This window comes from Lontra canadensis, unplaced genomic scaffold, assembly GCF_010015895.1.
Source record: "Lontra canadensis isolate GAN:19392208 unplaced genomic scaffold, GSC_riverotter_1.0 scaffold98, whole genome shotgun sequence".
NCBI lineage: Eukaryota > Metazoa > Chordata > Mammalia > Carnivora > Mustelidae > Lontra > Lontra canadensis.
The window spans coordinates 71,129-94,448 of NW_022631092.1; the positions used below are offsets into that span (position 1 = coordinate 71,129).

General features: G+C 39.4%; 1 protein-coding gene across 3 annotated transcripts in view; it reads right to left on the reverse strand.

Moving 5' to 3' along the window:
- The window catches only part of VRK1 (VRK serine/threonine kinase 1), a 74,157-nt gene that overhangs the window by 39,857 nt on the left and 10,980 nt on the right, over window positions 1-23,320 (reverse strand). Inside the window, exon 1 of one of the 3 annotated variants that reach the window (XM_032837464.1) lies at window positions 2,569-2,689. The exons of 1 other annotated variant lie outside the window; for it this stretch is intronic. The gene's annotated coding sequence lies outside the window, so the exon portion shown is untranslated. Of the gene's footprint in view, window positions 1-1,499; window positions 1,558-2,568; window positions 2,690-23,320 lie in introns of those variants that run through there. One more of the 3 variants, XM_032837465.1, reaches the window with a different exon arrangement.

The window sequence follows — 23,320 nt, forward strand, 5'->3', positions numbered from 1 at the left end:
TCACTGAGAGAAAGCACTGGGGGGTGGACGAGGAGGGCTCAAACTCTCAGGTCTACAACTACTAATTGAAAAAGATTTAAAACAAATACTCTCTCGAGGACACCTGGGTGGCTCAGACAATTAAGCACCTGCCTTTGGCACAGGTCATAATCCCAGGGTCCTGGGATGGAGGCCCGCGGTCGTCCGGCTCTCTGCTCAGGAGGGAGCCTGCTTCTCTCTGTGCCTCTGCCCCTTCCCGCTCTCGTGCTGTCTCTCACTCTCTCTTTCTCTCTCAAATAAATAAATAATTTGAAACAAATACTTTCTCAGAGGCTACAGTCTGCAACACCTGAAATGGCTCTTCAGGTGAAAGACAGGTTTGTTAAGACCGGACAACTTACAATATGTAAGGTGGTTTGCTTTGGAGCCTGGATACCCTAAGTACATACACACAATACTAGATGCAGATTTTTGTTAGCAAATATCCACGCATTATCACACCACATACATAAACTCCATACATGCAAATGCTCTTTATTAACTTATTGGGGATTTTTAAATTTAATTTTTCCTATAGAATGCCAATCCTCCTTCATTGTCGAAATCTTCTCTAACAAATAATAAATAATAAATCTTCAAAATAAATGAGTGTGGCTATTATTTCTTCCTATCAAACAGGTCTCTTAATGTGTATTTTTAATCACTGTAAAATCTTCCTGAATGGAGTTTCAGTGTAAACCACAACAGACCAGACTCAATACACCAGACAAGGTGAGTTTTATAGCTATGGTTGTAGACTGAGCGCAAGAAATGACCAAGACCCAAAAGAAAAAAAAAAAAGAAAAAAAAGAACAAACCAAGGCATAGCACTTCTAAATACGAAAATGGATGCCTTCTGAATTTACCCCACTGTAACAAATCATCAGAGTAATCTCCTATTTGATGATTTCCTTATAGAAGCTAAGACAATTTAAAATGAGTTTAAAAAAAAAAAAAAAAAAACTTTTCCTCTTTCTGTAACTCAAGAGAGTAACCATACTATCTTTTGGGTTTTACTGGAATTTCTTTCCCAAAGTGACCATATTTCAAGAAATATGCTAGCTCACCTTCCACTCAATATAAATTGTAGTCAACAAAAAGTGTGTTTTTCCTCCAAATTAAGTGGTTAGCTTTTACTCCTCTGAGTTTTATTCCTACAGCCTACTTGTAACAATTAATGCAGTCTGGAATGACTTTTCCTCCTTCCTGAAAGCAGTCCCAAAGAGTCAGCCGTCACTGTGAGTCTGCCGAAGCCCTGAACACACCACGGCGTCCAAAGTCTCGCTGCCACTGAAGACGGTAGGGCTGGCTGTGCACACGTCTAATCTCCCTAGACTTCCCCCGTAAAGCCAAACAGGACAACTGGAGAGCAGGAGTCAAACCCAGTGGACAGCAACCACAACAAAACTAGGCGACACTATTCCCTACAAAACCGCCAAATGGGAGTGGGTGAAGAGGTCGCTTAATGCAAGATGACCTACGTGCTACCAGCAGCGGTGAGGGAAGCAGCAGAAGCAAGAGCGGTGTCTCTGGTGAGTTTGAGAATCCCCGAGTGACCCCAAGTCACTTCTCAGAAGCACAGAGAGAACGTGGGAGCAGTAGCCGAAGCCGGGAATTGCCGTGCGCACTCCAGCCGTGAGTTCTCCAGCCATGAGCTTGTGTGGGGCTCTGCCGGAGGGGCTGGAGCAGGCTGGCCTCCACAGCTCACAGGACCAACCCGTGGAAAAGCTCTCAGGTCAAAACCTCCCTGGGTGGGTGGGAAAGGGCTGGGAATGGAATCCAAAATGAGCATCACAAAGATAATACAAAGAAAGGAAAAAGAAGGTTCACATACAAAGGTAGATATGGCAAGTCAGCCTCCGTGTTTTGGAACCCTACACGAGAACAAAACAGAAGAGGAAGCTCTAGAAAATGACATAAAGTCAACTTGAACTATACCATCTAGAACTAATCGCACATAAAAGAAAAATAACTGCTTGAAGGACTCAGCAACAGAAAAGGAACAAAACCTAGTCTCTGCAAACTGAATTTTTTTAAAAGTTCCTGCAGAAAAATACATAAAACAGGCTTGCCAAAAAGTCGAGAGCTCTGAACCAATATTTCAATACAAACTTAAAATTTTTATATAGAAAGATTAACAGATCAGAATTAGAAAAACTCAGAGACTAAGCGGTAGAAGGAAATAACTAAAGTCACAATCATTTAAGAGATGAAAACTAAACTAGAAGGAACATGAGACTGAAGGCAATTGAAACACAGTGACTTAATAGATAGAAAGTGAAAAGGAAAAAATTCTAAAAATCAAAAAGGGTGAAAAAGATAAACATTTCAAGAGAAAATCATAGATTCAGAAAGCAGAAAAAGAAAAGCCAGTGAACATATAACAAAGAAAATCAAAGCAAGAGAACAAAATACTAAAAATGCTTTAATCTAAGAAGACTTTCCTAAACTTAAAAAACAAAATAAAAAAGAAAAACTACAAAATGAAAGCTCACATCTCACACCATACACAGAGAAATCAGCCCAGGACAACCCACGCTCTGATACCACCTCATAAAATTACAGAACTCCATGGAAAAGAAGTATTCTTTGAGCATCCAGGCCAAAAACAGATCTTTTATAAGGAAAATAAATCAGACTGTCATCACTCTGACAGCGACACTTATGCCAGAAAAGAAAGGGGAAGTAACACAGTTAAGACAAAGGAAACAAGAATCGAAGATTTTATATGCAGTCAAATTTCAAGTATAAAGACCAGAGCGTTCTCAACATAGAAAAAGAGAATTAAGAATCCATCAGAGAACAAGCCTTAGATATCCGAAATGCCTGAAGAAACGTCACCGTAAGAACTGGTAGTGAGCAGTAAGCAGACATTGATTTGTAGAATGAGATTCAACAAGGACTGTAAGAAGAGGACAGAATACATAATGGGTATATGCTCTGACAAAGTAGATACAGTACGACGGTAAAAAACGGGAGAACATATGCCAAAAAACCCAACTCTCCAATAATCACACCGTAAGTGATACTTGGTTTTGTAAACAAAGGTTACTGTACACGTATCTGTGCAATAATGCAAGTGAATAATTCCGTGATATTTTAATTCAGTCACCCCCTTGTGTCCTTAGAAATCGAGATTCAAATACAAAAGAAAGGGGAAAGAAATGAAAGAAGAGTGAAAGCTGAAAATGCTTTATTCGGAAATATTTTTAATACAGAAGTTATTTAATCTTTTAAAAAAGCACACATGCACAACATACCACACGCACGTGCACACACACACCGCTTTCCATTTCCCAGCCCGAACCACAAAAAAAGCTTAGGAAAAATAACCAACCTAGTAGTAATGAGTATCTCTAGTATACAAATTGTATTCTTAAAACTACAGTTTCTTGTAAAAGAAACCAGATTCTTTGAAGAGAGGACTGATTCCAGATGTGAAACCAGAAACGTACAAGACAGACCTGGAACATCTTGTCATTTCTAGGTGTCAAGGAAGCGATCAAAAACTACTAGAGTGATGTCAGATAAGTCTAAGAAGCCAACTTAGGTGTTTCCACTGACCAAAGATGGGCCACTTTGAGTCAATAAAGATAAATGGATTAAAACACATAAAATGGAAGTAAATCCAAGAGTTTGTAATAGCCAGAAAAACTAAGTGGTCACCACTAGAGAATAACAGGAAACACTCAATTTTGAAAGCTGCTTTCAAAAAAAAAAAAAAAAAAAGAAAAGAAAAAAGGAAGGAGGGAAAAGAATCAAGTATTTACCCTCTTTCTTACATGAATTGTACCACTGCGTAACCAAATATTAGATGAAGAGAAAAATCTCCTGAAAAATTTCAGCTAAAAAATGAATAAGGATGGTTTTAGGTTAACACATTTCCACCTCCTAATGAATTAATGGATCCAGACACTGAGCACTGATAGTTACTAACATCAAAATATGAGAAATGTCCAGGGCGCCTGGGTGGCTCAGTGGGTTAAAGCCTCTGCCTTCGGCTCAGGTCATGATCCCAGAGTCCTGGGATGGAGTCCCGCATCGGGCTCTCTGCTCCGCGGGGAGCCTGCTTCCTCCTCGCTCTCTGCCTACTTGTGATCTCTGTCTGTCAAATAAATAAATAAAATCTTTAAAAAAAAAAATGAGAAATGTCCAGACATTATACGTCTCCTGATAAAAGACCACGCCATTACCTATGAAGTAATCTTGCCAAAAAAGAAAAATAAAAAATTAATAGACTCCGAATCTGATCAAGCCTGGTCCTGATTCACAGGATATGAAAAGAACAGTAGAACATGATAAACTATAGCACAGGAATGCAGTCAGCAAATTCCCAAGGGTGAGAAACCCTAGAGTACATATAATCCCATTTCTTCAACAGATAAAGGGAAAAAAAGAAGAGATGGGAGAGAAGAGAGCCAGATGCAGAAAGAGTTGAAAGAACACAGCCAAAACAAAACAAAATCAGGCAAATCTGTACCACGGTGTTTCGGGACGCACATTTGCGCGGTAAACTGATAAAGAAAAGGAAGTGATTGCCATAAAAGACAGAAGTTACTTTCAGGAAGTATAAGAAGTTGTGATGGGGACAGGCCAGTGGTTCTATTTCATGACATGGGTGGTGGTTCTAATAGTACCTTATAATTCATTAAGTCTGTATCTGCTTAATAAGGTCTTCTGTATCGTGAACTATTTCATGGTTTTAAGCATTAAAAAACTGCTGTTCCTATAATTAACAATTATCAAGGGACCAAAACTGAGAATCTTTTCATATTTTATGAGCTTGTCCAATCAGACAGACACACACACCCACGCAGTCCTAAGTAAAATCTGTACCTCATTTTTTAAGAACTATGGGTTGCCTTTTGCTTTTTTATTTATAGGCACTTCTTGTATTCTCTAGTGAAGAAACTGGCTCTTGATACTGCAAATAGTCTTCCCTGTTTGTCTTTTGATATTGTTCATTTTTAGCTTTTGGACTTTATGTCACCCTTGGAAAGTCCCCAACCAAATTATTCTTTGCAAATATCATGTCTTCTTTTAGTTATTGTACGGTTTATTACGGTTTAGTTATTTTGCAGTTTATTTCATATTTTGCTGGTATTTTGATTTGTTTACACTTATACTGGTATAAGATAATCAGAGGTAGGAATCCTGGATTTTTCCAAATGGTTATCCAGTTTCTTTTCTTTTCCTCGGTCACGCATGCATATTAGGGAGATCCACAGGGTTCGAGGAACTTAAAAATACTATACGGCCTAAGTAAACTAAGGACAAAAAAAGCTCATACACAGTTATTATTTTTTTCTTTCTTTCTCTTTTTTTCACATGAAGTTGTTCTGCCAACACCCATTTCCTGTTCTTCTAAACAAAGGCTTACTGGTTGTGCCTCAACCGGCTGTGTTCCTCTCGCTCTGAAGAACACCCCTCTGTCACCAGCTTGGTCCAAGATCTGGGTCTCAGCCCTAAGCGCATCCCCTTTCCACATCCTGCCACACCCCCATTTGACTGGCACAGCGTTTGGCCACCCCTCTGGTTTCCTGGTTCAGGGTCACAGAAGTCTCTTAGTTTCAGAGAATATGAGAGCTGCGTTTCTCAATCTCCTTGTTCCTTCTCAGGTGATTTCTGAAAAGAAAAAAGTTTTAAGTATTAAAACCAGACGCCCCTGCTCAAAAACTATTAAGTTTTACAACCATAAGCATTTGCCTCAGTTCCTCAGTGACTTTCCTAAAGAACTTACAACACTAATTTGAATTCTACAATCACCTCAATACATTACAGGTTCCTTCTAATGATGAAGCCCGTACCTACATCAGGTTCCTACTAAACAATACGCTGGAGGGCACAAACCTCAACCAGATTCAACCCTTCGGCATCACTATCTGCCCACTCAGAACTAAGCAAATCCACTATCGTGGTAGCTTACAGGAGGTTTCAAAGAGAAGGAAAACTTCACTGTCACAAAATCCATTACATAATCTGACCATTTCTCTTCCCAGTGATATTAAATGAAATGCAGATGCAAGTGAAAAGCACATCAAGATGCAAATCAGCACTGCCCTTTGCTGAAATCACTCACTGCCATATTCTGTATTAGCATATCCACCAAAATTTAATTGTAAACAGAGTAATTATGGTACTAAAGTTATTAAATACACAAAGCAAGCTTGGAACTATACATATTCAAATAGAATTTCAGTGGCAGATCAACTTTTATTTCTGAAACAATACCCTAATTAATAGTCAGCTCTGATAATAAAATGGTCCTGTTTCTCAGATAACATTCCCCAAAAAGTTCTGCTGTGAATATTAAAATAAAGTTTTGTGAAGAGTTTTTTTTTTTAATTTCAATAGCTATATTTATCACAATATGGTACTGTATTTAGACAACTGACATTTTTCAAGTCCTGGATTCCAATCTGAAATTTTCAAGACAGAAAAAAAGCTTGAATGGATCGAAAAGTACCACTTACACTTGATGAGCTCTACAAATTCATCCGATCCAAACTGGGAATTTACAGGGCAGCAACAGAGCCTGCCATACATGGACGACTAGTCATTCATTCCCTTACAACAGATATGCACGGAAGCTCCCCTGGGGTGGTACGGGGGCGGGGGGGGGGGGTCACACGCTTTTACAGAATCTTTAAATCGTAAGTTTCTCTGATATGTTTTTAAACTGCATGGAGACACACTGACTCAGGGATAATTCCGAACAAACTGCACTATTCGCTATTCCATCCATTAACATGGCACCTAAGGACTCTGACTCTTCTCTCCACACAGCGGTATAAAGCTTTTTCTCACCCTCCCCCATCTACGCTGACTCAAGTCTTTTCCAAACCCAAAGAGCTCTCTCTTCTTCAATCAGATCTGATCTCTGAGGTTTCAGGACTGTTGTCACCTCTTCTTTTTTGTAATAAATGTTCTGCAAGTTTCTAAGCTCCCTGGGTACAAGAACTATCTTCCAACACATGCAGTAGGTAGGAATTCAATAAATGTGTCAAATTAAACAGCAAAAAGGGTTTTTCTTCTCAAGTATCTGATGTCTACCTTTATGCTGACTGTACCTCCCTCAGCTGCAATGGACACTGCCCTCCTCCTACAAGCCTGGCAGCGGACGGCTTTTCCCCACTCCCTCCAATGACTATGCCAACACTGCTTATGTTCCTCATAACCATCTTTCCCCTTCTTAACTCACAAATTTCAACAGACAACCTCATCTCCCAGTTCAGAGGGAAAACTGAAGCCTTAAGTAGGAATTCTTTTATCTTTCTAAGACCAAAACCTGCGTACCACCTGCACCCACATCAAGCCCACCTGGGCATTCCTCTGTATCTTCCGTCCCCCCATCACAACTCAGGGAAGCTCTGTTCCTCTACCAGAGGTGAAGGGCCTCTGTCTTGTATCCCATCCCCCCAGCCTTCTTAGGACTTACACTATTAATTAGTCTCTCCCCATTATCATCCCAACTTTCCTCTTCCTCTCATGCAAATGTCTCAGTGATCATGTGGCCCTACTACCATCTCTGCTCTCCTCCCTGGGGCCAAACGTCGATCCCTGCCAACAAAGGACTTTGTCTTCAGGATCCGCTCCTACTGCTCTCGTTAAGGGCACTGAGTGCAAATGACACATCACCCTCCCATCTGCCTGCTCAGGAGCTGTGACACTGTAGTTCACTCCTTCTGGAAACATTCTCTTCCTTTGCTTCACAACACAATACTATCCTGGGGCTCGTTCTATGGTTTAGGCCACTCACAGTCTAGGTAATTTGGGAAACACAACAATGAGTAACAGCCTGTTTTTTCAGGGAGTTTGTCCTGCTTTTTCACATACAGTTTTCCAGGAGGAATCGTGTTAAAAAAGCAGACCACCTACACTTCCCTAGCTTACACCAAAGTACACATTTTATAATGTGAAAGTAAATTACATAAAAGAAAAAACATGTTACTCAATAAACTGAAGATCTTAGAAATAAAATTAAGGCTTTGAAATTAAGATGGAGGCATATACAAAAACAGAACTCGTTGATAGGCCTTTCCTATAAGCTAACAGATCTCAAGAAAACACTTTATGGTCTCAAAGAGAGAGTCGCACACCCATGTTCACAGCAGCACTACTGACAAGAGCTAAAAGGTGGAAGCAACCCAAGTGTCTGTGGGCAGGTGAATAAACAAGATGTGGTGTATACATACATTGTGGTATTATTCAGCCTTAAAAAGGAAGGACATTCTGACACCTGCTACAGTAAGGGTGAAATCTTGAAGACATTATGCTAAGTGAAATAAGCCTGTCCCCAAAAGACAAATATTGTAGGATTCCACTAATACGAGGTATCTTACAAAAGTCAAATGTATAGAAACAGAAAATAGAATGGTTGCCAGGGCTGAGGGGAGGGGGAAGAAGGGAGCTATTGTTTAATGGGTACAGTTTCCAATTTGCAAGATAAAGAGAATTCAGGAGACTGGTTACACAAGAGTGTGAACATACCTAACACTATTGAACTGTACACTAAAAAACAGGATGGTAAATTTTGTGATTCTATGTTGTTATTTTCCTCCCACAATTAAAAAAAAAGAATGAAGAGTTTATAGATACAAAAGGTAAAACGGACATAGTACAATCCCAATATATTCTTGGAGACTATGAAATCACCCTTCCCCTGCATGTGCACACTCAGAATTGGAAAAGCATTACAAGTGGTGTTATTTCAAAGGTTGTCCTTACAGATGCTAATTACAGGCCTATCGCCCTTTATTGCACTTTGCTTTATTACACTTCAGGGATACTGTGTTTTTTTACAAATTGAAGGTTTGTGGCAACCTTCGGCAGAGCAAGTCTATTTGCACCATTTTTCCAACAGCATTTCCTCACTTCATGTCTCTTATGTAATCTTGGAATTTTCGCAGTATTTCAAACATTTTCATTATTATTTTACTTATTATCTGTGATCAGTGATTACAACTCACTGAAAGTTCAGATGATAGCATTTTTTAGCAATAAGGTTTTTTAATTAAAGTATATAATTGTTTTTTTATCCATAATGCTATTGCACACTTAAAACACTACAGAACAGTGTAAATGTAACATTTATATTTGCACTAAGAAACCAAGATACTCATTTGACTTGCTTTACCATAATACTCACTTGATTGTGGTGGTCTAGAACCGAACCTATAGTATTTCCAAGGTATGCCTGTAGCGAAATCTACTAGTTACCACAATAGTAAATAAAGGCTAACTGTGAATTATATGAATTTGTTATATGAATTGCATTAATTCATTCACTCACTTAACAAATATTTATTGAGTATATGCCATGTGCCAAGCACTGTTCTCGATGCTTACTTGACCTTAAGGAACAAAACAAAGGTCCTGCTCTTTTTTTTTTTTTTTTTTTTTTAAATTTATTTGACACAGAGAGAGATCACAAGTAGGCAGAGAGGCAGGCAGAGAGAGAGAGGGCAGCAGGCTCCCCGCTGAGCAGAGAGCTCACTCCCCACTGAGCAGAGAGCTCGACACAGGGCTTGATCCCAGGATGCTGGGATCATGACCTGAGCCGAAGGCAGAGGCTTTAACCCACTGAGCCACCCAGGCGGCCCAGAGGTCCTGTTCTTTTGACACATATTCTAGCATAAGGACAGACAGACAGAAAGAAAGGGAAAGGGAAAGGAAGGAAAGGAAGACAGACAGAGATAATGGGTAAACTATATAATATTTTATAAAATGTAGGTGCTGTGCTTTAGAGGGGAAAAAAAGGAAAGGAAAGTAACAGAGATCAGGAGGGTAGAGGACAGGGAGAGCAGGATGGCGGGGGGCACGTGAGCCTCACGGAGAAGGTAGGTGAGATCTGAGCAGACTCACAGGTGGTATAACTGGGAGGATATTGCGGGCAGAGGGACAAGCAGTGCAAAGATCTTAAGGTAAGAGCACACCACACGAACGAAGAAGGATTCTGGTGTGGCTTACGCGGGAACAGGGGAGGTGGTGGGAGGAGGGGACAGCCAGGTAACATGGGAGCAACGCTTCCAACAGAGCCCTGCAGTCCACTTAAGGACTCTGACTTTAGCAAAAGGGGAAACGTACTTCTTCAAGATTTGGGGACATGTATTATGCTTGTACTTTTAATTCACAATACTTCAATCAAAATAAAAATCATATTCTGAACACGAGTAAAGAATTCTCTCATTGACCTATTTCTCACCGAAGTTTTCATATGTTTGATAGTTTTTGCTAATGTGTTATTCCATTCTCAGAATCCACTCCATCCATAGGCTAAACTATGTAAGCCTGATAGAAATTCAAAATCTTAGTGCCTCTGTCACTAATGTCACCTCAGGTAGGAATGGGTTTAAAACGGATCAGCTTCCATTCCTAAAAAGTAGAGCCTAGGACAAAGCCCTAGTTTCCCCTTAACTTTAACATTAAGTAACTTACTAGTGCTATTAGAGTAAATGGTTTGTAACTTTTTGACAGGAAATATAAAAAGTTTTACCATGCTACACCTCCTAATTTCAAATAAAAATAAGACTGAGCTCCATGCACTTCTGTACCACTCTAATGCGTAGCGCCTGCTTCCCTAATTCACCTGGCTGACAAGTATTTATGTCGCGCACACTCTGTGCCAGGAACTATTCTAGAACACAAGGATAAAGCAGTGAACAAAACAGATAAAAATTCCTGCCCTTGGGGCGCCTGGGTGGCTCAGAGGGGTAAGCCACTGCCTTGGGCTCAGGTCATGATCTCAGGGTCCTGGGATGGATCTCCGCACCGGGCTCTCTGCTCGGCAGGGAGCCTGCTTCCTCCTCTCTCTCTGCCGGCTTCTCTGCCTACTTGTGATCTGGCTCTGTCAAATAAATAAATAAAATCTTTTTTAAAAAATCCAGCCCTCATTAAGCTTTTTTAAATTTAAGATAACTTGTTAAAAATTAAAACATGCTCAGTGTCCAATGGTAGTAAGTGCTAAGGAAAAAAAAAAAGTAAGGAGAGGGGATGAGGGAGGGGGGTGAAATTTAAAAGATGATCTGGTAAACCCTTAGGAGAAAATGACACTTGGGCAAAGACCTGCAACACAGTGAGGGAAGCTGGCCATGCAGTGATCTAGAGGAGGAGCAGCCCACAGAGAGGGAGCAGCAAGTGCAAAAGCCTTAAGGCAAGAGTATGACCAGCTTGTTCTGGAAGCAGGGAGGTGGGGCAGCGGCAAAAGAAACCGCCGGGGGAGAGCATTAGCTGATGTCACAGATATACAAGGGCACAGGGTTGGCGGTCACACCCAACACACAGGCCACTCACTGTAATGACACCCACTTTAGCTCTCAGGGAGATGGGAAATCCAGGGAAGGTTTTGCGCAGAGAAGTGGCATGCTCTGGCTTACGTTTTCCAAAGGCTCGCTCTGGTGCATCCATCAAACAGATTAGGAGGGGGCAAAGCAGAAACAGCTACCACTTATTACATTGGTGTTGCTACTGGAAAAACCAATGACTGCATTAATCCTTCCTGGATAATAAGGATCTCAATTTTTTAAACACTGCACCGACTTTTAACCACCAAACAGAGGGGTCCAGAATAACCTAGGACGTTTTTTAGATTTTTTTAAACTTTACACGAGCTACCAGCCCCCAACCCTCAAACAAGTCTTCAGTGCCAAGTAGAAACAATTGATATTAGTGACAGATGGTCTAGGAAACATGCTAATCATCTCTTACTCTAGATTTTCTGAGCTCGATCTTTACAACAAAGTAGTTCACCAGAATATCAAATATCTGAACTCCTTTATTCCAAAGGCATTTACAAAACACCTCCAAAACTGATGTGTGGAGCTGGAAATGCGCATGGATAAAATGCAACCTCTGGCCTCAAGAAGCTGCACTTAGTTTCATGCAGAAACACCTTCATACAGTTAGGATTTTTATATCATCAGCTTCAAACAAGAATCAATAAAAAGCCCTCCAGGTAAAGAATGTTTCTGAATCCTCTGATAAAACTATTTATTAGAGACAGTGAGCAGTCGTAGACATCTACAGAACCAAACTCTGTTGGTTTCAGGGCAGGGAGAAAGTACCTCTTCCAGTAGGGTACAAGTTTTTAAGACAGCAAGAGCTCTGCAACCTGTTTTCTCATTTTTTCAACTAGTGCCAGCAAGTTCAGAGAAAAATTATAAACTCCAATTACATAAGTATCACGGTCTGAGGGAGTAGCTCTCAGTCCTGGCTACACATGGTAATTACCAGCAGAACTCTGAAACCAGAAAGGCCCTCTTCCTCAAGAGCCCTGCCTGGTGAGCCCGTGAGTTGAAATGCCACACAGACGAGGTGATGCACAGACTGGACCACCGATCTAGATACGCCAACACATGTTCCTTCCTTCATTCAGTCACTCGTTTTCAACATACTAGCTCTGTTACAGCTCTGTTACACACAACTCTACCGTATTAGAGGATGTCAATAAAGGCTCCCTCTAGTTCATTTCAAAAGTTGGAAAAAAAATACAAAATTAGTGAATGAAGGACTCAAGAGCAGCTCCCCAAAAGACCACCCTTTCCCCAACCCATCGCATCCCAAATCAAAGATCACTCATTTACACTTCAAACTTAGTTGGGATTAAAAAGTAATTACATGTTTTGGTATAAATGGCTTCCCGCCAAACTACAGTAAGTCAAAGAATAAAAGCAAACAGATAATCAGTCAACAAAGAACTTCATCACCTCTTTTGCTAAATTACTTCAGGAACAATTTCAAAGCAATATATTTAAAGACAATTCTCTTACAAATGAGCCAGCTAATCAGAAGTTGATTAATACATTTGATTACCATGAAGAAATCATCTAAAAACTAAAATACAGCATCTTGAGTTTATATAGCCCCTTCCCAATCAGACCAATGGTCTTCATATACTTACTTTTTTTATTCCCACAAATCCTATGGCTGAGACTGAACTGTAAGGATATCCATGGAATAAAATTATACTTATTACCAATACCATTTAACATAAAAACCTGTGACAAAGAAAATCTCATTGTTGAGTTCCTATTAGGGACACTCAATCAATCAGTCCCCAGGTCTCACTCTGAGAACTAGGCATATCAACTTAAGTTGCAAAAGGATTCAGGGCTGTATGGTATCTGTAAGGACATTAACAAAACAAGAGTCAACTACAGCACAACAATCCATGAGCATACAGAAGTGAACCTCCAGAGATAATGATCCTATAAATTCATAGACTTATTCCTGAAAAACATTAAGCTAAACTCAAACTGTGACACCATCTTTGGAAGCAATTGTCACACTACTCAGGTTTTCACACCTACGCTGGAAAGAACTAGGTGAAGACTCACGCTTCTAATTCTGAGAAAGAAAGTGGGTATTTTCAGAGAAGAAAAATTTCTTCCTAGTCAGAATGTTTTCCACTTGTATTGAAAAACTGATTTACATTACACTATAACATTTTTTGGTATAGCAAATGTTTAAAATACAGTATATCAAGTGTACTTCCTCTACTTTTATTTCCTTTAAATGATTTCTAGAAGTTCTAAAAGAGGAGCACTAACTGCAGAATTAATTTTCAAGTGAGAATATACAGGATGGTCCAATTTCAAACACAAGCTCAGGAAGCCTCGCTGTCAACACTTGCCCGGAAAAGCAAAGGATCTAGTGAGGTCTCGCCGTGTATCTCTCCTCCTGACTTTAGATGTGCTGGTTAGAAGATCCACCCCTGGAGTCCTAACAGGTCTCTAGGAACCAATCATGAAGAAGACTTTACAGTAACATTCGTTCATCCTACAGAGAGCAGATGCTGGGAACGTCCTGCTCTGCCCACAACAGAGCATGGCATCTAAGAGGGGAGCAAGTGTGAAGATGCGGACTTCAAAGGTAGGTGACCCATAGGCCCTACGAAAGGAACGAAAAGGAATGCTTCCATATGTTAAGCAAACACTGAAACTGTTCTAAAATTGGAAAGGCTGAACTATACTGTTTATGTTTATACAGCACTTAGTATGTTTGGGAATTTTATAAATGATAGATTTCCCATTAGTTCTCTGATCTGGGGGCAAAAATTAACAACGAAGCTTTGTTTAGTTAATTCGCTGGATGTTCACATTTAAATCTACACGGGATAGCAACCGCGCAACATTTTTCCTTATATATTCTTGCAGCAGGGCTTAAGGGGAGAATAGCTCTAAATACTCAGAAAGGAAATTAGGATGACCAAATAGTACAAGCGTATCAGAAGTGTAGTCCAGTCATTAAAAAAGTCTTCATGAAAACATAAAAGAAAAACTTTAAAGACTCTCAGAGACAAGAAGGTTTTCTGAGACAACAAAATAAAAGTCAAGCCGTAAAGAAAATTTATATATTTGACAAAATAAAAATACTCCACAGGTTAAAAATAGCATAAACAAACCTGAAAGACATATGAAATCTGTAAAACATGAAAAAAGGCTAACTTTCTTAGTATTTAAAGATTCCTTTCTAAAGAAAAAAAAAGACAAAAATCCAAGAGAAAAATGGAGAAGTGAGGTGCAGACGGAAATTCACAGAAAAACAAATACAAAAGGCTTCTAGAAACTCCTTACTATGAGAATTTTCAAATTCATACGAAGCAGAGAAGGTGTATGATAAACTCCCGCATACAAGTCACCCAGTTTCAACAACTAAACCCACACAGCCAATCTGTTTCTTCCCTTTACCCAATCCACTCGCCCCTCCAGACAGTTTCAAAGTAAACCCCACACATTACATCGTTTCATACACAAATTCTTCTAAGTTACTTTTTAAAAATATAGTCAATAAATATCTTCACACCTAACAAAATTAACAATCATTCTGTAATATCATCTACTACCAAGTTCAAAGACTCTCTAATTGTCTCAAAAAGTGTCTTTTTATTTTTTTAAGATTTTATTTATTTATTTGACAGACAGATATCACAAGTAGGCAGAGAGGCAGGCAGAGAGAGAGAGGAGGAAGCAGGCTCCCCACTAAGCAGAGAGCCTGATGCGGGGCTCGATCCCAGGACCCTGAGATCATGACCTGAGCCGAAGGCAGAGGCTTAACCCACTGAGCCACCCAGGTGCCCCAAGCACTTAGAGCTTATTTTTTACTTGCCACATCTGGCAAACGAGTCTTTCAATCTCTTTAATGGACAAATGCCACCTCCCTCTTTTTTTTTTTCCTTCCCTTGTCATTTGTTTTGTAAAACTTCCCCCTTTGTGAATTTTGCTAACTAGGTCCCTCTACTGTCACTGAATGTGTTCCCCCCATCCTTTGTTACTGTTTTTGCACACACTGTTCTGCCACCTATTTGATGTCAGAGCCCCTCGGTAAAAGAACACCAGGAACACACCTAGAGTGAAACAAGGTGGGAGAACACATTCCACATGGAACACCAGGGTGGCTCAGTAAGATTATGTTATAAAGAAACCTACGATCATAGGGGAAGAGAGGAAAAAATGAAACAAGATCAAACCAAAAAGGGAGACAAACCATAAGAGACTCAATCTCAGGAAACAAACTGAGGGTTGCTGCAGTAGAGCGGGGTGGGAGGGATGGAGTGATTGGGTGATGGACACAGGGGAGGGTATCTATTGTGCTGGGTGCTGTGCATTGCGTGAGACTGATGAATTACAGACCTGTACCCCTAAAACAAATAATATATTATATGTTAATAATTTTTTAAAAAGAATCTATTATAGGATTCAGGCTTTGGTTGGGTAATTTGGGGGAGGATATGAGGAAGCAGGAGTTTCCCTAAATTAGATGTCAGAAAGTGGGGTAATTCTATGAATGGGTATCTCCATAAATCCTATGTCAGGGAGGGGATACTAGAATGAAGATAAGGCTGTAAGTAGTAAAGAAGTAGCCATCACTCATTTTGGTCAAGAATTTTGTGGATGACGCAGAGACCTTGGCTTTGTGCCTGGTTTCATTTTATCATAACGTGAGTGAAACCCCGTCTGAGGTATTCTGCAAGGACAACACGGCCTGTCTGTGAATGTCGGGCAGCTTCTGCGGCCAGGGCTGCTCTTTCCTTTTTGCACTGAACAATGGAAGCCCTTTGGGCTGGCCACTGTATCGTTCTGATTCAACCCCAACGGTCCTGGATATTTTCCTTGCTTTCTAGAATAAGATGTTCCAGGTTCCTCATGCACATTTTCCTGTCCCAAACCTAAAATCAATCACTTCTACAAAAAGCCTGTCTCCTTTTAGTGGAAAATGGATTAGAGACCAAAATCTGGGCCCTACAATATTCATTGGTCCCAGGTTGTCATTATTTCTAGATCTTTTTAGTGGACAAAGCTAGAAGAATTCTTTTCAGTGAGAAAACACATCACAAGTTTATATTGATATATTCTATTCAAATTTAAGATTAAAGGGTTTTTGCTTAACTTCTTTGCCTATCTGTCTCTATTCTCATGTGTCAAAATTCTTCATTCCAAACATTAACCTAAATACTTAACTGATACATATTTCTTCCTCCCAAATTTTTGTTATTTTATAAAACATTTACATTTCCAAAACTAAAACAACACAAGGTGTGTTCAGAAATCTAGCTTCCATTCCCCAGCCTTCCGGTCCTTTCCCTCCACATAACTGTTTTTATTAGTTTTTAGTTTATCCTTCATTTTTTCTTTTTAAGCAGCAAGTAAAATACATTTATCTGTATCACCTGTGTCTTAGGTTAACAGGCAAAATATTTATACCTTGTCTGTCATCATGATTTCTTTTACTAACACTATATCCTAAAGATCAATAGCAAATAGGCTCAGCTTCATTCATTAACAAAATGCAAAATAAAATTACAGTAAGACTTAATTTAGCACTAAAATCACATTGTTAAGCTATCAGATTAGCCAAATTCCAAGAGTTAGAAAATACACTGGGTCGACAAGAGTATGAGGCCCATCCCTTTAGCATTAGCTACCAAAATGTTACATACACAGCCCTATGGCTCAGCCCACTTCTAGCAATTCGTCCTACAGGTACACTCACATCCTGTCAAATGTATGTGAAAATTAGTGAAGGGAAATCTCACTGAAGTGGAATCCGGGGGCTAGAAGGGGAGCCATACCACTCAACATCAATTACGAGAACTGTCCATGACAGACCCAGCAAAAGAATGGTCAACAGAAAAAAACATCAATTACAGGCCCCACAGGAATAGACGTACATTTTATCTCCCACAAGAAACAGTCACCAGCCCAGCTCAGCCAATGAGGAACCTCAGCACCCAGAATCCTTGCTTCTCTCCAGTGGACTTTCACTCAGAACAACCTCTCCCAGCTTCCTCTTTCTTCTCCATAAAATAATGTTCCTCTCCTTTGTGGAACTACCCTCTGGTTTTGCCATAGTTTGCTTGTCCTGAGTTACAGTTATTTCTGAAAGAATCCATTTCTGCTAGTAAAATAAATGTTATTTTAAGGTTAACATGTACATGGATATTCACTGCAGCATAATATAACAAAAGACTAGAAACATCCTTAATTTACATCAGAAGGGAACTTATTAAGTGAATGATGTCATATCCACAGAATGAACATGCAACTTAAAAAAATGAGGTAAACCTATATACATCAGTATGGAACAGCCTCCAAGATACAGTTAAGTGAAAAATGTATGCTGCATATGCTTGGATATATATGACCAGCACTCCCAGGACTTGTGCAACAACGCACCATGCTTGGGGACAGCATATTACTGCTACCCTATATAATCAATAGGGGAAAGATGCCTTCATGGTAGGTTTAGTTTCCATTCTTTATCCTCCTATACTGTCTAAATTTCTCATTCTCTGCATTTATTTTTCAATTAAAATATTTTTAAAGCGTTCTTCATGAATAATGAAAGAACTTGTATTACATAAAATACCAAGTAGCTCTCTCTAGTGTTGTTACTTTGGAATCTGCCTGTACTCAGATCTGCCTAAGTCAGCCCAGCCACCGCTTCAAATTAAAAACAGAGCAGTCGACTATGTAGAGAAACAACTCTCAGTGCCTAGATTAGCAGACAAGACCATACCTTTATGGTTTTGAGGTAAAGCCTAAGTCAGTCTTTAAAGAGCAATACAATCTGAAAGACTACTGACTGAAAGTGAATACTGACATGAAGTTCTTACATTAATATGATCATTTACTTTTGGCCAAGTAATCCTAAATGAGTAAAAATATAGACGACTGAATCTATACGAGAAAGAATTAACCATTAATTACAGTTCCTACATATGAATGAACTAACATATAACAACAGCTACCCTCAATATTAAGCACCCATATGGCAGGCTCTATGTTGGCTACTTTAAATGCATGATCTCTTACTCTTAAAATAACCACAAAACATAGGTGGCATTATCTTGACTGCATATAACAAAACTGGGAGTAAGAGAAGTTAAATAATTTGTCCATGGCTTTTACAACCAATAAGTTAGGAGGGCCAACCGAGATTCAAAACACGTGTATGAAAAATAAAATTTTTGCAAAAATGCCTTTTGGTTACTTAACACAAGCACTAAAAGAGAGCACATACCACGTAATAAATCATTTGCAAAACAAGAAGTCTTAAGGTGGTAAAATATTTACTTTAATATTACAACCGAATACTATTACAAACACCATCAAAACAATATAAAAAATAAAAGAGAAATACATTCACATGTTACTATAAATACCCAGCCCAACTCTGAATAAAAAGAATGACTTCCAAAGATCAAAAGAACAAAAGTAGTAATGAAATAAATCTCTGATGTAAAGATCTTCAAAAAGAAGTTTTTAGTTGTTGTTTTTAACATAAAATATTGACATAAACTCAGGGGGGAAAAAATGTTATAAACCACTGCAGAATATTTGAAAAAAACAGTTAATGGTATATGTATAGAAACACTGTACTTGATGAGACTATCTTCAGGTTCCAGTGTAAAACCCAAAACATTCTAAAGTCCGTTTCTCCCGCAAATTCAGCATCTGAATGATGGCACTCTTGTTACCATTCTTTACTAGGTGGTCCAGACAAAATCAACAATTCAAAAATCTAATTTTGCCTACATGCAAAGGAAAGTAAAATGCAAATTTCTGCACTGAGTGGTGTTAAGAGCACTAGACTCTACAACCTTGCCCACATTTCACAGCACTACAACACTATATTACCATTAATTGCATATATGTCACGCTCTTTTGACATTTTTTGTGAGAATCTGGAAATTAAAGACCCTAGCCCTGGTATCCCAAGTCTAACATGAAGTTGTCACCTTGTGAGAAACCAACAGATTTTTCTTAAGAATGGACTGAATTAAAGCTATGCTCCAGGTCTATCTGCTATGAACCTAGACATGATGCAACTTCTCCAGGTCTTTCTTCCTCACCTCTAAAATTACTTGGATTAAAATCTAAGCCAGGAGTTTTACCTACTGATGTGTAGAGAAAGAAGGATGGTTCATTTTAGAACCAGTATGAACCGTAAAGGATCTATTCCAATAACCAGGAGATGTACATTTTGCAGCCTACCGTATCCCACAATTCTGTGGGTCGCCAAGGGAAGCTGCCACCAAGAGAATGCAAATGGCCTGGAAACGTTCTTCACCCTCTCCCCATACTACAGAAAGAATGATGGTCCCTTAACAAAATGAAAGAAAAACAAAGGAAAGAAAACCAAGGCAAAAGAATATTTCTAGTTGCAAATAAATCAAACTAAACGTTAAAAGGTTAACAAACTCAATAATAAAAAGACAGCCCAATTTAAATATGGGCAAAGGATTTAAACAGACATTTCTCCAAAACAGATGTACAAATGGCCAACAGCACACAAAAAGGGGCTGGACAATGGCAGTCATTAGGGAAATGAAAACCAAAACTACAGTGAGATACCACTTCACAATCACAAAGATTCTAACAAAAAGAGACAATATAACAAGCACTGGTGAGGATATGGAGATATCTGAACCCACCTACAGTGCTACTCAAAGTGTATAATGGTGCAGCTGACTTTGGAAAACAACCCGGCAGTTCTTCTAAAGATGTTAAACATAGAGTTATCTCATGACATGGCAGGTCTACTGGTAGGCACATAACTTAAAGGAAATAAAAACATACATCCACAAAAAAACTGTACATAAATGTTCATAACAGTATTATTCATAATAGTCAAAACTTGGAAACAACTTCGTTGCCCTTGGGCGGATTTATGAATAAACCAATGTGCTCTACCCATACAATGGGCTATTGCCCAGCAATAAAAAATGAAGCACTGACACCTGCTACAACATGGATGCGCCTTGAAAACATTATACTAAGTGAAAGAAGCCAGTTACAAAAGACCCCATATTTTACAACTCCAATTATGCAAGACTTCCAAAATAGGCATTACAGAGACAAAAGCAGACTAATAGTTTCCTAGGGCTGTGGGGGGTGAGCAGAGAATGGAGTGACTGCTAATGGGTAGGAGGTTTCTTTTAAGGTTGATGAAAATATTGTACAATTAGATTATGATGATAGTTGCAGTCCTGGGGAGATGCTAAAAACCATTGAACAATACTCCTTAAATGAGGGAATCGTAGGTTATGTGAACTACATCTCAATAAAGGTGTTTAAAGAAGTTAATGAGAAAAAAAAATGCAGTATCAAGGATAATGAAGGAAGGAACAATATATCTCTACTGGAGTTACACTGTTTTGTAGAAACAAAACTTTATCTCCTGAAAGAAGGGTAGAACTTACCCCAAAGCAGGCCCCAAAGAACACAAAGGAACCAGCAAATGACAGATTTCCTGTTCTGTCATCCAGGTGGTTCCTGACTACTCTACTTAGGACACAATTACAGTGTGTAAACCTGACATTCAAAGGCACACCACTTTCCAGAAGCGCATATGCAAGATGCTTGGAAGGGAGACTGTTGAGATTAGAACTCACCAGTCACAAATGACTTCTGATGATTCATGAAACTCTACACCATATCTGTGACTCTTAGAAGTTCAAGTAGAAACTGAAGTAAGGGACAAGCATTAAGGAATAGTATATGCAAAAGGCTTTCAAAAATTGAACTCGTGTCCTGCACCCTGGCTTACTAAAACAGAATAATGAGTTCCTGGCAGGGGACAAAAAATACCAAGAAGATCAGAAGACCATGTCTGGGCAGTAACTTGCCAACATGATCAAAAAGCTGTGTTTCATCGGTAGCTTAGATGAAGCTCTAAATGGCATACTCATCACTACTGGCAATAGCAGAAAGCTGGGAGTTACCAGGAACACATCAGATAGAATTCAGATCTAAGAGTCTAACAAGCCTAAATAAAACTGTAGAACTACACAGAATGATCTAATAAACCAGAGTCAGAACAAAAATCGGAACACGTTTCTTTCAAATCCTTCCTTTTACAGATGAAGCTAAGGCCAGAAGGGTTTAATAATAAGCCAGAGTTCAGACGGTGCATGAAAGGTAAGTTAAGGCTAGGCATATAGGAACCCTAATTCCCAGCTGTGTCCACCTGACCCGATGCTACCGGCTACTACTTGTATGGTTAAATATACAGGGGGAGGAGGGTAGAGAGGATCCTGACCTCCCTAACTCATAACACACAAAAATCAATTCCTGGAGACTCAGATCTAAATATGAAAGGTAAAATAATAAAGCCAGTAGAAGATAACATAAAAAAAAATCTTCGGAGCACCTGGGTGGCTTGGTCGTTAAGCCTCTGCCTTTGGCTAAGGTGATGATCCTGGGGTCCTGGGATCAAGCCCCACATCGGGCTCCCTGCTCGGCGGGAAGCCTGCTTCTCCCTCTCCCATTCCCCCAGCTTGTGTACCCTCTCTCACTGTGTCTCTCTCTGTCAAATAAATAAATAAAATCTTAAAAAAAAAAATCTTCATGACTGTTGGGTAGCAAAAGTAAACAGGTCACAAAAAGCACTAACCACAAAGAAAAGACTGGTAAGATGGAACTGACTAAAATTTAGAATTTTAGTTCATCAAAAGACACATTACAAGAAGGACATGGCAAGCCACAGGATGGGAAGAGATTTTTTACAATTCATGTATTCGACACAGAATTTATATCCAGAATATATGCAAACTCCAATAGTTCAATAAGAAAATGACAACCCAACTTAAACTAAAATAGGCAAAAGACTTGAACAGTCACTCTGCAACACAGAATAACCAAATGAGTAACAAGTATATGAAAAGGTGCTCAAAACGCCTATCAAGGAAATGCCAATTAAAATCACACTGAGATCTTCTACACAACCAAGGAATGGTTTTAAAAAGTTCCAAATGTTTAAATGACAGTACCAAGTAGAGGCAAGACCGCACAGCAACTAGATCTCATACACATTATCAGTAGGAGCATAAATTGGTACAACCGCTTTGGAAAACTGTCAGCAGTATATGTTCATCAAAGCTGAAGATACATACACACTATGGTCAGTAACTCTACTCTCACATACCCAACTAAAATGAATATATATGTGAACCAAAAGATATGAGTAAGAATTATTAAGACAGCATTATCCATAACTGCTCCAAAGTAGTCATTACTCAAACTCATCTGCAAAACGGTGGATAAACTGTAGTTTATAATTTGTGAGGACTTTTAGAAATGGCCACAATTTCGGACACCTCTCCCAGAAAGACATGAGGTCTATGTTCCCTCCTCTTGAATCCAGGCAGGCTTGTATCTATTTCAACCAATAGTACAGCAGAGCGACATTGTATGACTTTCAAGGATAAGTCACTTTCAGGAAGCTTCCTCTGGGAACCCAGCCGACATGCTGTGAAAACCCAAGGCCTAGTGGAGAATTCTATGTGCAGCTGTTGTGGTCAACAATCCCACATGAACCTCGTCTTTGAGACACCCCAGCCAAGGTACCATGCATGTCAGTGAAGGAGCCTCTAACCGATTCTAGACCACAACTATCACAGCGCATGGACAAGTTATGCCCACCAAATTCCTAGCCCACAGAATCCGTGAGCCAACACAACGGCTGCTGTTTCACCCCACTAAGTTTGGAGTGGTGCATTATGCAGTAATCAAAAACCAAAACTAATGATTGTACAGTAAAAGATAACCAGAAAAACAGAGCTGTAAAACAACAAACTACACAGAGCAAAGATGAACCTCAGACACGGCTCTGCATGAAAAAAGCTTGGTAAAAGGACTATATACAGTAAGATTGCACTTAGCGGGCAAAACTAAGCTATAGTTATGTAAGTCAGACTACTGGTTACCTTGGGTGGGAGCAATTACTGGAAAGAGGCACAACAGGGGCATGTGGAGTGCTAGAAGAGTGAACGTCTTGCTCTGGGTGGTGGTGATTTTAGTAC